The sequence below is a fragment of the Triturus cristatus genome, chromosome 8, assembly GCF_964204655.1.
Source record: "Triturus cristatus chromosome 8, aTriCri1.1, whole genome shotgun sequence".
NCBI classification, from domain to species: Eukaryota; Metazoa; Chordata; class Amphibia; order Caudata; family Salamandridae; genus Triturus; species Triturus cristatus.
Genome location: NC_140591.1, coordinates 1558684142 through 1558701106, shown reverse-complemented (window position 1 = coordinate 1558701106; position 16965 = coordinate 1558684142). Strand labels below are relative to the sequence as shown.

The following is a 16965-nucleotide window of genomic DNA, read 5'->3' as shown; positions in this document are numbered from 1 at the left end:
CCAAGACGTTTTTGGGGAAGAGTGCTGCAAAAGAAAGTGTTTGTTTTTTCCCTGAAAATGGTATCAATGAAGGTTTTATTGTGCTAAAATCACCATCTTCCCAGCTTTCAAGAACAAGCAGACGTTTATCAGAAAACAACATTTTTCAAGGCAGTCTTGTCATTTTAATGGTACAGACCCCATTTTTTCTATTTCTTGTGTTTTCAACCTCCTTTCAGTTAGTGTTAGAAATGGGCATAAAATCAACAATGGATTGCAGAAAGCTATACATTTCTAAAATGTGAACAGAGTTCTGAATTAAGCAAGTGGTCATTTGTCTAGATCGTTCAAGTTTTTCCTATTGAAAGTAACTAGTTGAAAATAGAAATATTGAAATTGAGTTGAAAAAAACAGCCATTTGTGCAACATTTTCAACTGTAACTTCTTCTAACTATGGCAGATTTGTTAAAGAAATATACTGAATCCTTCTATTTGCAGGAATATATTGGCTTGTAGGTTCACCAAGATACCCGGAGGCAAAAAACTGAGCTGCACTTTGCAATGGTTTTTCATTAGATACTGTGTATACAGCAATCCATATGGTGAAATGCAAAGAGTGAAAACAAGTATCAAGGAAACCTATGTGTTTCCAAAATGGGAACAAGATATGAAGTTTGGAATCTGTAGTTATTTGCACACCTCTGATTGTGTGGGTACCTATACTAGCATGTGATTTAATGGGCATTTTTCAAAATGTCTTCATTTTTACACACTGTCTTACATTTGAAAGGCAGAAATGCAGAGAAAGACAATAGTTAATTATACTTGTTAAACTATTCTGTATTTTTCTACGTCTACTGATAACATGGAACCTCACTTGTGTGGGTAGGCCTAGTGCCCGCAACAGGAAATGGCCCAAAACACAGCACACACACAATATATTTTTCCAATGAAAACTGTCCCTTTTTTGCAATGTGTGGATTTTTTTACCTAGCTCAGCTGGCATCTAGGGCAACCTAGCAAACCTGTACATATTTTAAAACTAGAAACCTAGAAATCTTCAAAAATTGGTCACAATCAGGGTGATCATGTGGCAGCACTAAAGCATTATCAACAAAATGCAACATCTAATGAAGCAAATATCAATTACGACTCATGGTTTCAGGAAATATAGCTGTTGCCATCAAGGGACTAGTAGACCAATATGAAGACAGTGATGGCTTCCTTATCAGGACCATCACAAAATGTAAAACCCACAAACCTCTTCAACACATGCAGATTGTGGAAGTTCTCCAGGTAGCTCTAGAGTGGGGCTTAAGTCTGGCACTGTTGTCCCACAAACACTACTCAGCAAATATTAGTCTGGTCAACAACCGCATTCAAAAATGCATCATCGATAAAGGACTGAAAGAAATGTATAGGCAAAAAGTTTTCTGTATCCACTGTACACCCTGCTACACCACTAAAGGCAGGAAACGCAGGCTGCACCATGTTTGGGACAACCCAAAGTTCAGTTCCTCCAATGGGAAGCCTTCAGCCTAACATCTGTATCCTCCTCTTACAGAGGCACATTCCCTGCACTGAGACTGGCTTCATCATTACAAGATTCCTCTTGGATTGAAAATTCGTGGTCAGAATACTGGCCTGCTTCTTCTGCCTCAGAAGCAGAGTCAGTATCAAAATCATGGTCATAGGAAGACTTGAAAAGCATACCAACAATCTGCAGAGAGGTCATCCTGTGGCTAGCCATGATCCTTGCTAAGAAAAGTAACTTGACAAATAAGTCAAAAATATGCAACATTGTAAAATAAGTAATAAGCAAAGTGTGGCATTATCACACAGAAAGAAAAACTATTGTCATACAGTAATCTGGAAGCTGGAAATCTAGCCTGACTGCTCGCGCCACGTTACCTAGAGGGTGAGCAGGGGTTATTTTTAAAGAGGTAATCCTACGCCCTGACTTAGATGAAAATAGTCCCTACTTGTCGCAAATGCATACCTGCGCCAACCAGAGACCCCGGATTCTAACAACTGCTTTTTGACAATATATTCACATTTTTAGTAACATGATCTATCTTATTTACCATGATGTGAATTATACATTTGTCAATGCTGATTTCATGTAAGTTTAATTTTCATTTGTTGCTACTTAATTGCAATGGTTCTGCATAAATAGTGAGGTAAAGATTGGAAAGTGGTCCTTCCTACATGGCTTTAAAGTGCCAACAATACTCAAGATGCACAGTTCTATTGATGGGGGCTTTATGTACTGATGTACTAACTTTTCATTAATAAATGTTGATAACATCACTTTCTCCTCACTGTCTCTTGTATCATAGGATGTCTCGAAGGTAAGGATAGATTTCCATTATTTTCCCTGTTAGCACTTGCAATAAGTTGACTCTGAATTTGCCTGTATTACATTTCTATATTTAATCATGAGGTTTCATTTGTGGTTTATTATTTTCTTGAATCACTGCTATCCATGGAATAATCTTACTGAGTAATTGTCACAAACAAAATATCATTAGTACAAAAACACCTAGGCACAATCAACATTTCAGGTTGGTGAGTGTAATGTGTTTGCTCCCAAATGTTTGATGTGACAACACATGGAAAAAAGGCACAGAAACAGGTCAAGTCCATTGTTCATGAATTTTTAACTGCATTTCATTAATTTTGCAGGAGCAATTAATTACTATTAGTGAATGCTGAACTAAACTAAGAAGGACTTGCTCTGTACCTAAATGGCACTAATGCAAAATTCCTTTCAATTACCATATATCCACATTTTACATTAGTTGTAGAGTCTATATGACTCCAGTGATGTTTGTTCCTTTGCTAAAAAACAGAACATGACAGCATGTTTCTAGTGTGATATACTGGTGATTATGCCTCTACAGCTCAAGCAGAGTGGGCTTTACTACAGGTGGGATATTTTGCTCTAACTTTATGCAAGGACATTATCATGACTTCCCCAGTCCTAGTATTCATAGAGAAACACACTAAACTCCAAGCAGCTGTTGGAAGGCTTCCTGTATTATTCAATAGTTTTTTTTTCTTTTCCTCCCCATTACTTACTTATGCCTTCTACCCCTCCTTTGGATAGAATTGGGCAGAAATTCATGTTTATGCCATCTCTGGAGGGCAAATGTTTTGTTTTTTCATTGCTACATCCAGCTCCACTCACCTACAAATCCTACCGCCAGGGGCATAGCTAGGTCAGTGAAACTGGGGGAGTGTATCCTTCAGATTATCCGACACTCACGCTAAAATATTATGTTATCATTATATAAGAAGCAGTACATGACGGGGGCTTAATCCCTTCACTCCCAGACCTTTTCCTCCAATGTGTAGACTTTTTGTAGGCTAGTTGGGGTAGTTCACCCTTATGCCCCACATAGATATGTCCATGCCACATTTGTGTCCTGTTAGCAACATCCTGGGGATTCTAACAGTACAGCGGGTTTGTGAATTCCCCTGGAGGGAACCAAGAAGTTTTTGGGGTAGAGTGCTGCAAAAGAAAGTGTTTGTTTTTTCCCTGAAAATGGTATCAATGAAGGTTTTATTGTGCTAAAATCACCATCTTCCCAGCTTTCAGAAACAAGCAGACGTTTATCAGAAAACAACATTTTTCAAGGCAGTCTTGTCATTTTAATGGTACAGACCCCATTTTTTCTATTTCTTGTGTTTTCAACCTCCTTTCAGTTAGTGTTAGAAAGGGGCATAAAATCAACAATGGATTGCAGAAAGCTATACATTTCTATAATGTGAACAGAGTTCTGAATTAAGCAAGTGGTCATTTGTCTAGATCGTTCAAGTTTTTCCTATTGAAAGTAACTAGTTGAAAACAGAAATATTGAAATTGAGTTGAAAAAAACAGCCATTTGTGCTACATTTTCAACTGTAACTTCTTCTAACTATGGCAGATTTGTTAAAGAAATATACTGAATCCTTCTATTTGCAGGAATATATTGGCTTGTAGGTTCACCAAGATACCCGGAGGCAAAAAACTGAGCTGCACCTTGCAATGGTTTTTCATTAGATACTGTGTATACAGCAATCCATATGGTGAAATGCAAAGAGTGAAAACAAGTATCAAGGAAACCTATGTGTTTCCAAAATGGAAACAAGATATGAAGTTTAGAATCTGTAGTTATTTGCACACCTCTGATTGTGTGGGTACCTATACTAGCATGTGATTTAAAGGGCATTTATCAAAATGTCTTAATTTTTACACACTGTCTTACATTTGAAAGGCAGAAATGCAGAGAAAGACAATAGTTCATTATACTTGTTAAACTATTCTGTATTTTTCTACGTCTACTGATAACATGGTACCTCACTTGTGTGGGTAGGCCTAGTGCCCGCAACAGGAAATGGCCCAAAACACAGCACACACACAAAATATTTTTCCAATGAAAACTGTCCCTTTTTTGCAATGTGTGGATTTTTTGACCTAGCTCAGCTGGCATCTAGGGCAACCTCGCAAACCTGTACATATTTTAAAACTAGAAACCTAGAAATCTTCAAAAAATGGTCACAATCAGGGTGATCATGTGGCAGCACTAAAGCATTATCAACAAAATGCAGCATCTAATGAAGCAAATATCAATTACGACTCATGGTTTCAGGAAATATAGCTGTTGCCATCAAGGGACTAGTAGACCAATATGAAGACAGTGATGGCTTCCTTATCAGGACCATCACAAAATGTAAAACCCACAAACCTCTTCAACTCATGCAGATTGTGGAAGTTCTCCAGGTAGCTCTAGAGTGGGGCTTAAGTCTGGCACTGTTGTCCCACAAACACTACTCAGCAAATATTAGTCTGGTCAACAACCGCATTCAAAAATGCATCATCGATAAAGGACTGAAAGAAATGTATATGCAAAAAGTTTTCTGTATCCACTGTACACCCTGCTACACCACTAAAGACAGGAAACGCAGGCTGCACCATGTTTGGGACAACCCAAAGTTCAGTTCCTCCAATGGGAAGCCTTCAGCCTAACATCTGTATCCTCCTCTTACAGAGGCACATTCCCTGCACTGAGACTGGCTTCATCATTACAAGATTCCTCTTGGATTGAAAATTCGTGGTCAGAATACTGGCCTGCTTCTTCTGCCTCAGATGCAGAGTCAGTATCAAAATCATGGTCATAGGAAGACTTGAAAAGCATACCAACAATCTGCAGAGAGGTCATCCTGTGGCTAGCCATGATCCTTGCTAAGAAAAGTAACTTGACAAATAAGTCAAAAATATGCAACATTGTAAAATAAGTAATAAGCAAAGTGTGGCATTATCACACAGAAAGAAAAACTATTGTCATACAGTAAGATTTAACAGGAAAAGACAATCAATACAAAGCACGCAAAGACCTGTTTATTCTAAAACAATACAACCCACTCGCCAGAGACACCAGCACAAAGGATCAAATGCCCTTACTCTGCACAGACACAGCAAGCACCGGAAAGAAAGAAAAACAACATTGCACACAAGGCAGTATATAATATCCACAAATCAATATGTTACTTTGATAGACAATGATACAAAAAGCTAACAAAAGAATTATACAACTAGGTGAAGGATGCACATTAGGTGAAAAGATTACAAATGTTTGTGCTTACCAAACTCGATTCCACAAACTGCAGATCTGCCAAAGCTGCACCCGTAAACAAGATTCATCAACAAGACAAAGGAAACAACTGGCTCTAAAATAAAAAAGAAACTTAAAATACGAATGAAAATGATAACAAATTATCAAAATACACTGATATTCCCCTGAAAAGAGGCATGACACCGCCAGATGGAAGTAAACCTTATACCAGAAGCAGATCTCCCACCACATACACAACCTTATTCCCAGATGACCCAAGTGTTACCACCCACCCTGATGCTCAATCCACTCACAAATCTCTTGAGGGGGCAAAATCACACCCCAGAGGGCAGACATTGTAGGTCAGCATTCAAATAAATATGGGCCACCAAGAGAGTGAGGCTTACCCAGGGGGTTGTTCCCCTTCAAAACATAATTCCCTGGTATATACTTGACTTCCACCCCCACAAAGGGCATATCGGCCTAAAATGGTGATCTACCCATTCGGGGGGGGGGGGGGACGAATATAAAAAAATGCCCCCCGAATGGAGTGACTCCTGCCCAAAAAAGCAATCTCTGGTGGTGTTCCACCCCCACCAAAGGGCCAGATCGACCTAAAAACAGCTGATTTCACCTATAAGAGTAAAAGAGGAGCAACATTTGCCGAAGGGGGCTCTCCCCAAACAAGAAAACAATCCCTTGTGGTTTAGTGGGCTTCCACTTCCCCAGAGGGCAGATCAGCCTAAAAATGGCTGATCTGCCATCTGTGGAGGTGGAATAGGTGAAAAAAAAATTCTCCCCCAAGGGAAGCGACCCTTGCAGGGGTTACTTCCTGTAGTTTATTAATTTATACTAAAATATACATCCCTGACAGGGGCATATTGGATGAAAAAACAGCTGTTATATCCTCCAGGGGGGCTGAAACACAGGAAAACAAGTTAGCCCCCTGGGGAGCAAAACTTGTCCAACGAGTTGCTCCCCAGCAAACAATAAATCCCTGGTGGTCCAGTGGTTGGATTCCTGCTTTACGATTGCGAGTCTCACCACGATTGTGGAGCAGGAATCCACTCAAAACAGTCTCCTCGTGTGTCTGTTTTCCCCAAAGCAAACACCACCTGGAGAAGGACTCAACACAATAAAAAAAAACATTGTAAAGACATAAAAATATAAATATGTTACAAAAATACAAATATTTTTTATATTATAATATTAAATACACATCAGAAATAACTACAAATATTATTAGAATTAAAACACAAACATATTTTTCATTTAAATACATATTTTAAATGCTAATGTATTTATTAGCAAAACATATTTCTTAAATAATGTTATTTAGTTACTCCCCACTCACAGCTGCACATTAAACTCACAACCTGCAAATTAAACTTAACTTTAGAAAGCAATTTTTTTTACACTATCAAAATAAATTATTATTAATTGCATTTAGATAAATTACTTTCACAATATACTAGCACAAAACACACAACACACTCCTAACACTTTCACAAAAAAGTATTACACAATTATGAAAATGAATAAGCAATTTAATAATTAATATCACTTAAAAATGTATTTTTAACTAATTAAAATTAATTGTCCTCCCACCATATAACCCTACAAAACCCAAAACCCACTCTTAAAATGTAAGCAGAAAAAATGTAATTGCACAGTTAACACAATTAAATCATTATTATTAGGATAGGATAGGATATATGTTTGTAGAGCGCTCGTATGCCGTGGCGTCTTGGCGCTAAGGGGTGAGAGCCTAGTAAAGCCTATAGCCTGTAACAATCACCTATGTTGTAGCAAACAGCCAAGTCTTCAAGGCTCTCCTGAAAGCCAGTCTGTTAGGTTGGAGACGCATGGCTACAGGCAGTGAGTTCCATAACTTTGCCGCACAGTGGGAGAAAGCTCTACCACCCCATCTTGCCTTCCTAATACTGTCCAGGCGGAGAAGACTCAAGGTACCAGACCTTAGTGATCGGGCAGGGATATAAGGTCTAAACATTATGCCCATAGCCCTAGCACCTCCTCCATAAAAAGCGTTATGGACAAAAACATAAGGCCTTGAACTCAACACGAAGCTGAATTGGAAGCCAGTGCAAGGTTCGGATAGCCGCAGAGGTAGACTTGCCCCTGGGTATATCTAGAAGTAATCTAGCAGCAGCGTTCTGCAATGATTGAAGCCTACTCATTTGGGACTTATTGATTCCCAGTAGTAGGCCATTGCAGTAATCTAACTTGGAGAGCAATAGGGCTACTACTACTTATTTCTGCTGTTCCTTCGTAATGAAGGGAAAAATCTTCTTCATGTTTTTAATTAAGAAGAATCAAGAAGAAGTGAGACTATTGACTTGGGCCGAGAAAGTTAAATTGCAGTCAAAAATGACTCCCAAGTTTCTGATCTTAGATGCAGGGGTGGGACATTCCCCGGCTGTCATTGGCCACCAGGATGCGTCCCATCGAGGTTGCCCCTGGCCAAATTCAATAACTTCTGTCTTGTCAGTGTTTATTTTTAGGAAGCTATGGTTCATCCAAGATATAATCTCCTCCAAGCAGGCATGAAACCTAACAGCCGTGTTCTTGGGATGTTTAGCCATGGAGATTATGAGCTGAGAGTCATCAGCATATGATGTGAATTCAAAACCATGCTTCCTAATCAAACTGGCCAGTGGCAACATATAGATATTGAAAATGGTAGGTGCAAATGCAGAACCCTGAGGGACCCCACAGGGCAGGTAGAAGCTCTCCGATTGCAGACCCTCCCAACAAAGGCTCTGCACTCTCCCATCCAAAAAAGAGGATAGGAGGGACAGCGCTGACCCCCCAATACCCACATCTCGGAGCCGCTGAACCAACACCGTGTGGTTCACGGTGTCGAAGGCTGCCGACAGATCAAGCAGAACCAAGACTGCATTTCCCCCTTGATCCAATGTTCTCCGGATCTCCTCTGTAACTACAATCAGGGCAGAGTGGTTAGATCTAAAACCATGTTGAGTTAGATTCAATATTTCATTGGTATCGAGGCATTCAGTCAGAATTCTGTTAATTGTTTTTTCCAGATTAATTCCATATATAAACATTAATTACTTAAATAAATATAATAAATACATCTTTTTTCAGAAGTAATCACAATCATAAAAGAAGGCTATCCATAAAAAACAACATTACAGTTATGAACTATGAAAAGAGTTGTGCAAAAATCAAAAAGACCAAGCAGCTGTCTGTCACATATCGATCTTATTGATCAAAAAGAAGTCCTCAGGATATTCGTGACAACAAAAAGGACATGATCAATGGGCAAAAACTGTAAATACATAAGTTCAATGCAGGTTTGTGTAAATGTCATAGCTTTTAGAAGGGGCTGAAAAAAAAATCTCCTGGGATAGCTAAATTCATTGCGTAAAAGGACAAAAGGTAAGGTGTCATGTGGAGACCTAGCATCGCAGCCAAAGGGCCCTCTCATGGTTGCAGGTGAAAAAACAGATAGGGAAGTCAGGAAGTAATGGAGCTGATTAAATCTGAATCAGGTTACTAAACATCTATCAGAAGCTCTTGTAAGGCTCAATAGGTATTTCTGCATTTCCTGCACTGATTTTAGAATGACATGCCCTCTCACAGCTGGTTTCATGAGCAGAGTATTTTCATGCTGGGTAATGGCATGTTAAAAAAACAGCTCCTTTACTATACTCACGTCCTGAGGTGTCAGTGTGTCACATTTAAAAGAATATCTGCCCTTGTGGAACCTTCAAGATTCAACAGAGACACTTGTTTTGAGTGATCTGTAGCTTATTAGCTGCCATGTACCCCCAAACAATGCTACCCTATAAGACCTTGGAAATGCATTTAGACTGGTATAACTTTAAAATCACCCCTGGGGACCAAGTCCCCAATCTGTAAGCATAGTTGTCAATAGCTCCCATAGCTTTATTCATATCTCCCAATTTTCCCTCCATCAGTTGTTCTTTGGTTACGTTTTTTGTCAAATAAAATTCCCAGGTAGGAGAAAGCCGGAACCTAGGCAAGAATGTGGGCTCCTGCCTTAAATGTTTTTGTCCGAGTCGCCTGAGGGCCAACTTAAAAAGTGTTTGATTTTGTGAAGTTAGCCATCAGGTCCAACCCGTCGATAAAAGTGATAAACCACTTGATCAGAACTTGGAGTACTATAGGTGTGCGTGCCACAAGGCATCATAGCTCTCTGTGAAGGAGATTCCTCTTTCCCCAAGGCTGGGATGTCTTTTGGTTGACATTTCTGTAGCTAAGATTTTTCTTTACATTTTGGGGTAGCTAACCCCACACATAACCCTCCTCCTTTTGCACCTGGACTTTGGACCGGCCAAGGCAGAGTTTTATCCCCAGAAATTGCATCAGTATATTGCAGGTCAAGCCAGCTAAGTGGCATCATTGTTACAGAAGGAACAGCTTTTACACCAGTGATTTCTTAACCACTCCTGCCAAGACGGTTTAATGACATGATGCAGAGGAGAGCAGTTGTAGTCCTTCCTCCAACTATCTGACTAAAGGAGTGCACTGAAATTCCACAAAGCAACCAAAGTGTAACATCAATTTGATCTTGTGTTTGAATATGGCAAGAATTCATACAAGAAGGAACATGTGCACGATTGAATTTTAATCTTAGCAATCAAAGTATTATAAGAATAATTAAAATTCTCCCTTCCAATGGGTAGACTCAAGGAAGGCAAACAAGTATTCTAATGCATTAGGAGTGAAATCAACCAGAGGGCAAAGCAAAACTTCGGAGTCTAAAATTGATTGGATATTGTTTCAGAATATGGCAAGAATTCAAGTTTGTGAATGAGCATTGAAATGCAGCACAGATTTCAAACTAGTGTTCACAATGGAAGAAGGTCTTCAAGTAGTGCCACTTGTTGGCAGCATCACATTTGACAATTCTCTAGTGTAACACCATTACTTCATTCATGTGTAAAACAATTAGAAGGGTGAAAGTCAACTGACAGATATCCTATCTTCTGAAAAGTAAATAAGCTCCTTTTGCTTTTTTAAGAAATATTTCGGCTATGATCTGAGAAATCTACAGGTGCATGAAATTAGCCCATCTATGAAAACCATAGACTTACAATGTGAGTTGGATGCCAGAATACCACACATAGTCACAACATATTTCATCAAAGGTATTTCCTCACAACACATCACACGCACAGAGGAGCTCATTCCACTGATGCTGCAGGCCTACCTCCCTGTCCAGGATTATATCCCATATAGGGAGTCATGGGTTGGAGTTGCAGCACCTTAGGGCATCCTAGATTCACTGCTGCCAATATAGCATCAGTGGCAGATATAGCATGCAAACTTGCAAGCTCTACCATGGCAGCCATGTATGCCAGACCTTCATGGGCAAATGGCTGCAGGCCACCCTCACTGTCAGGGAAGCCTGATGGTGTAAAGGATGCAGCCATGAGTGCAGAGGTCAGCCACACTCTATGGCAGCACAACCTGGATAGGGTGGGGGGAGAGTACTCAGTGCAGCATGTGAAGGCCCGCTAGAGCAAGGTGAGGACACGCATGCTGACCGTTAGACAGGGGAAGTGCAGAAATCCAACATTTAGGATGCAGTCGTCCATCAGGAGCCTGAGAACACAGCTGATGGGGGCCCAGGTCCCAGAGATATTCAGGGCGCTAGTAACATAGATCATACGCAAGCTCCACTCCACACCATCAATGCTTTAAAAAACTCATAATTGCAAAAAAAAAGTATAGAACTAATTTGTCAACTTTAAACTGAAGAATATTACAATAACATTGTAATAACATATTTTACAATAATTAATATCTGTAATACTTTACATCATTTTTCTTCAATACATGTACAATTTAAATTCAAATAAAATAAAATTAACAACATTTTCATTCTCATTACAAAATATATTTAATTAAATCAAGAAATACATGTACTTGTTTAAACAGCACATTAATTAACAACTAAAGGCCTGAATAGGATGTCGGTGAGTAAGCCTTCGACCATTCGTCGGAGGCTTACCGACTGACATTCTTGGTTTAAAGTCCAACCGCCGTATTTCAATGATGGTGGTCGGAGTCGAAACCGGCCATTCAATCCAAACGGCTTCCAAAGGGCTCAATGAGTCCATCGGCGTGTCGGAACAACCACATAATCCTTTACGGATGGCTTTTCCACTGTGGAGAATATGAGGTCGGTTTCCCATAGGCTTTCCATGTCAGGTTTTCCAACATGGAAAACTTGACTGGGGTTTTCCAAGATTGAAGGCCGGTCAGCAAAAGTGACTTTGTGGAGCTTCCAGCAGGGCCCTCCTCCTTCTGTGGCCTCTGGTTTAGGGCAGGTAGCACCTCTTGTGCCCCCTGTAAATCTCTGCACCATGTGGCAGGTACCATGAGGATAGGTACTACAGTCACTCACATTTCGCTATGGGAGCTTGTGCTGTGGCTGGTCTTCGACCACCACACAAACTCCCATCAGAAAATGTGCAGTTGCATAGTAATTACAGTTTTGGACCATCCACCCAAGGGCGGTCGGTTCCGAAACCGCAGAGATGTCCGTTGGAGGCAACTCCTTCTGACATCATAATCAGGCCCTGAATAAAAAAACATAATAAATACAAATCATCTCAATATTTTCAAAATGAAAGAATAATCAGAATATAGAGCAAATAACCCAGCAAGGAGACAGGGATAAACAAAGGTAAAGAATTGTGAACCGGGATTCAGAATAATAAAAAAACAGGAACTCTGAAATTAAATTCAGGCATGTGCCTGATCTCAGTCCAAGAGAACATAGAAAGATGAATCTCTACAGTTGCAACGCCATGGGACTCTCTTCCTTGGCAGAGAAAATGTGGGCAAGTTAATATCATGTTATGAACTTGGGAGATAAAGGCTTTAAGCAGGACTGACAGAGAGAGTCACTGCGTTCTTTTGTTTAGGATTTAGACTGATAGCACATTTCAGATGCCCTGAACATTGAGGGATTATTTTACTAAGAAATCAAGCAATCCAGATCAGTAACCAAAGTTGTTGCACTGCATTGCATAAAAAGGGAGATAGTGGGATAGTGATCTATCTATTAATGTATTGCACGTTTGCTCTTTCCCTTTTCCTGGCACATTTTAGGGCCTGTGTCTATGCTCTTACACAATGTGTGATATTTAGTTTTTGTCCTGAAAGTGCACCCTTCACACCAAATTATTTTTGTGACACAGCACCTGTGCAAAGTGTAGCTAAATCTGGCCCGAGCATGGGATTTCTGTGATGCCTTTGGCAGAGCACACATGTGAATCCTACACATGATATGAGTAGTATTCCACCAGAATATCGACTACATAATATCATGAGCCTAAGTCTCAAGCCCTAAATTCCAAGCACCAAATATTATGAAGGTAAGTACTGAGGTAAAAATGGTTTTACTCTGCCTAACTTCATATATATATATATATATATATATATATATATATATATATATATATGCACGTAAATCGCCGTTTGTCACTGCCTCATTAGGGCAGAAAAGGACGAGGAGCGGACCCAGAAGTTGGTGCCAATCAAATTTACTTTATTTTAATTATTTGTCAAGCCTGTCCGCCATAACGCGTTTCGACCCCCACTCGGGCCTTGATCACATGACGCGTTGCCATGGGAATAGGCGGCATTTTAAAGGGAACAAATCAGGAAATGAAATCATCGCCATGACAAGCCAGGCATGGAAAGCGATGAATTACTCTTTGAAGTTTTTAGAGAAGAGGTACTGTGCACAACCTAAAAGTATTTTTCCATCGATAATTATATAAATATATCAATAAATATACAAATAAATACTTATATCAATATAAATATTAAGATACCTTTCAATACATAAAAACATCTGTATCAATTAAAAAACAACATTTACCCAAATATGAGCCAAATGCTAATACAATTTGAAAATAATGTTATTGTGCGCTTTATGGATTTCTAAATTGAATTTCCTTAATACAGTACATTCTTGATTTGTCAAAATTCAGCTTATCGGTGTATCTATATATACCTTAACCATTTTTTATATGTGTGTGTTGTGGGTGTGTGCATGTGTATATAGATACACAACCAATTCCAAAACATGTTATTAAAGGAAAACACTCACTCACACAGTAGAGGAGCAAAGAATATTTATTCCTCATTACCCACATCCACAAAAGACCTAGATCACATAAGGACAATAGTGACGTCCAGATGTTAAATAACACCAAATTCAACAACAAAGAAAGCAGACCCACGTAGATGCTATAGTGCCATCTTATGAGAGGTAAAGGTCAAAGTGTTGCACAAAGTGAAATAAAAACCAGTAAAGCAATAATTACATAAAGTGGAAGAGAAACACAATGCAATCTACACAAAATTAAATCAATCCAATATCAAATAAAGCTCCCAAATGAAGTGGAGGAGAAATACAATTCATTCTACAAAATATTAAATCAATTCAAATTAAATAATGTTCAGAGTCCCCTTTCCCATCAAAACTCTGCATTTGTCATTCTAGACTTAACCCTGTAAAAAGTATATAACAAATAAAGTTGATGGGAAATCGATATCTATGCCATAATCTTTATTGTGTTTATCAAAAATCAGATACCATCCTCTCCATTCTGTACATAGTGTATTTCACATGTGTCTTCCCACAAAAGAAGCAAAAAAATTGCCACCGCAAGGGACAACATAGCACTGGCATTTATTGAAATGTGACCCTTCTATTGGGACACTCATGACCAGGACACCACTGATTACATATAGGAAGGCTTGTTTGAGGAAAGATCAACTTGTATAGAGTGACATCACAAAGGAAAGGGAGTTAGGGTAAAACCAAAAGCAGGTTTTACTAAATGCTTATTCACCTTTTAGGAAAAACATCAATGCTAAAAGGAGCACTGCATATAGGAGTGACTAAGGGCCAAATTTATAAATTGGCGGTAAATTCAATCCATCACATGATGACAGGTTATATGTACCACCAATTTAAAGGTCTGCCTGCCCAATTTAAATAACAGCAGACCTTCAGCTTTGCCACAGCGGAGAGTACTGTCTCCACTGTGGCCAAAAGTCTCTGACAGCCCTTACTTCCCAGGGCCATCAGAGAAATAGCTTCATGTCTGGTAGTAAAGAACATTAAAAGTATTGTGCTCCCCCTGCCCTGGGAGAAGACTCATGGTGTTTTGGGATTTTAGTTTTGAAAAGAATGCTGTTTGCTACAAGGCTTCATCCTTCTGATGCTGTCCTGAGGCAAGCAGTAAAATGCTTTGGCAGGAACCACTGCAGCGGTGATTCCTTTCAATAACTTTATACATTTTTGCCAGCTTGTAGGGTCATTTATAAATGAGGTTTTTGGCCTCTCCACCATGGGGACAGAGTAATTAAATCTGAGCCTATGTTATTTATATGCTGCAATGTCCTTGCTCCAAATTTTTTTTTAGGGAGTACCGTATTATTGGTGTACAAGAGAATATTGCAGTATCAAAGAGCTATAGGAAGGAAAGATTCCAGCTATGAGGTTGCCATACAGTATAATACACTATGATAACATTTATAAAGCATGCAGCTGTTTTCAAAGAAGTGTCCAGCACTAGTCGCCCAATTGTATAAGAGAAGAAGACTATTTAAACCTCAACAGAAAGTGTATGCATCAAAAAGAGAAGTCTTCAGCAGTTTTTGAAGAAATGATTAGGAAGGAGCGCAATGTAGGGTCATAAGCAATGGGTTCCAGACTTTGGTGGTCAGAAATGAAAAGGAGCAACCTCCTCTATTTGCATTGTGTAACGCAAAGATGTTTTTGTGCATTGGAGTGCAATGATATTTTATCATCTATTATCATATTAATGTATACCAAGGAATTTAAAAATTGGTGAAGAGATGTATGTATCATTCATAACAGAAATGTGTTTGGTTGTCTTTTCTGAGCTGAAAATCAGATTTTGGAGAAGCATTTTTATATGTGGTTTTAAATATATTTTAAATTTGTGTTTGTCTACTGAATTGCTTTTCTAGACTCCAGGATCCAATAGAAAAGAACGTGAGGTGGGACATCTTTACAATCTTTACAAGATTTGAAAGACTGTATATATTTTGTACATTATTTGCCCAAAAAGAGTTTGGTGAAAGGATTATGGGAATGCAAAATGTAAAATGAATGTAGTAGCCCATGATGGTTTTGTTTTTGTAAATATGGCTGTGAGTGTATATACATAGATATGTATGTGTGTGTATGTGTAAACATGTGAGTGTACTGTGTGCTTATCTAAATACACATATATATATATTGAGAGAGATGTGTATTTGTGTATGTGTGTGCATGTGTGTGTGTGTGTGTGTAACTATATAGCCCCAAAGTTTTACCAGGTCCCATGCTCAATTGGCAGCGGTGCACTGTTGGTGTGAGATTTAAATCAACATTGCAAGTTTCAATCTGGTACATAAAATGTGCACCCAAAGTTGCTTACCACAGATTTATACAACTGATAGACCCATGGAAAATGTGTGCGGGTGGCACGGACAACACCTGACACATTTTGGTGATCTGGTCACCCTGGTCACAGATAGAAGTGTGCATATTCCTTGCTGGATGGAAACTTGCAATGTTGATTATATATTTAATCAACATAGCAAGTTTCCATCCAGCAAGCAAAACTCTGGACATTCACAAACAGACAGCCACATCTAGACTCAATGGTTGAGCCAAGACGCAGATGTCTGTTTGCAAAAAAAGACACTCTATAAAAAGTGTCTGCACAAGGTAAAGGATGTGCCTACAAGGGGATTGACCAGCGAAGTACAAAGTAGGGATGTAGCTTGGCTGTATTGGACTAGTGAGATCTCAGTGAAGACATGTGTACAAGGTAAAAAACTGAAAATGGCTGCTGCTTGGCCACTTAATGGGATTGGGGATCTAGAGGCAAAGGGTGTACATAGTATGGGCATGACCCCCTAATGGGGCTTAGATGTCTGGAGGGAGTGGGCTTTTTGTGACGATTTCTTTGCAAGGTGTAAGGCGTGTAGTAGTGATTTTGACACATAAAGAGGTATGTGGATCTGTAGAGGAAGTTTATGCATAGTAGCTTTGCCACCAAATGGGGTTTGGTATTTGGAGGGAGTGAGTTCCCAGGAAAAAAGTCAGTACAAGTCAAAGGCTATGCCTAGTAAGAGTTTGGTCACTTAATTGAGCTTAGGGTATAAGTAGTAGGGGCTTGGCCCACTAATGGGTTTTGGCTGTCTGAACGGAGTGGGCTCTCCTTGAAGACTGTTGGGCAATGCGAAAGATGTGCATAGTATAAGCTAGGCCACCTAATAGAACGGGTATGTCTTGAGGTGATGGATATGCGTAGTAGGGAATTGGCCACCAAAAAAAGGG

The 16965-nt window shown here is 39.3% G+C and overlaps 1 long non-coding RNA gene across 1 annotated transcript in view; it reads left to right on the top strand.

Annotated features, from left to right (window-relative positions):
- The first annotated feature begins 957 nt into the window (after positions 1-957).
- The window catches only part of LOC146806139 (uncharacterized), a 79902-nt gene continuing 63894 nt past the window's right edge, over positions 958-16965 (top strand). The window contains exons 1-2 of the long non-coding RNA XR_014967982.1: positions 958-2330; positions 15606-15635. This is a non-coding gene — a long non-coding RNA (uncharacterized LOC146806139). The remainder of the gene's footprint in view (positions 2331-15605; positions 15636-16965) is intronic.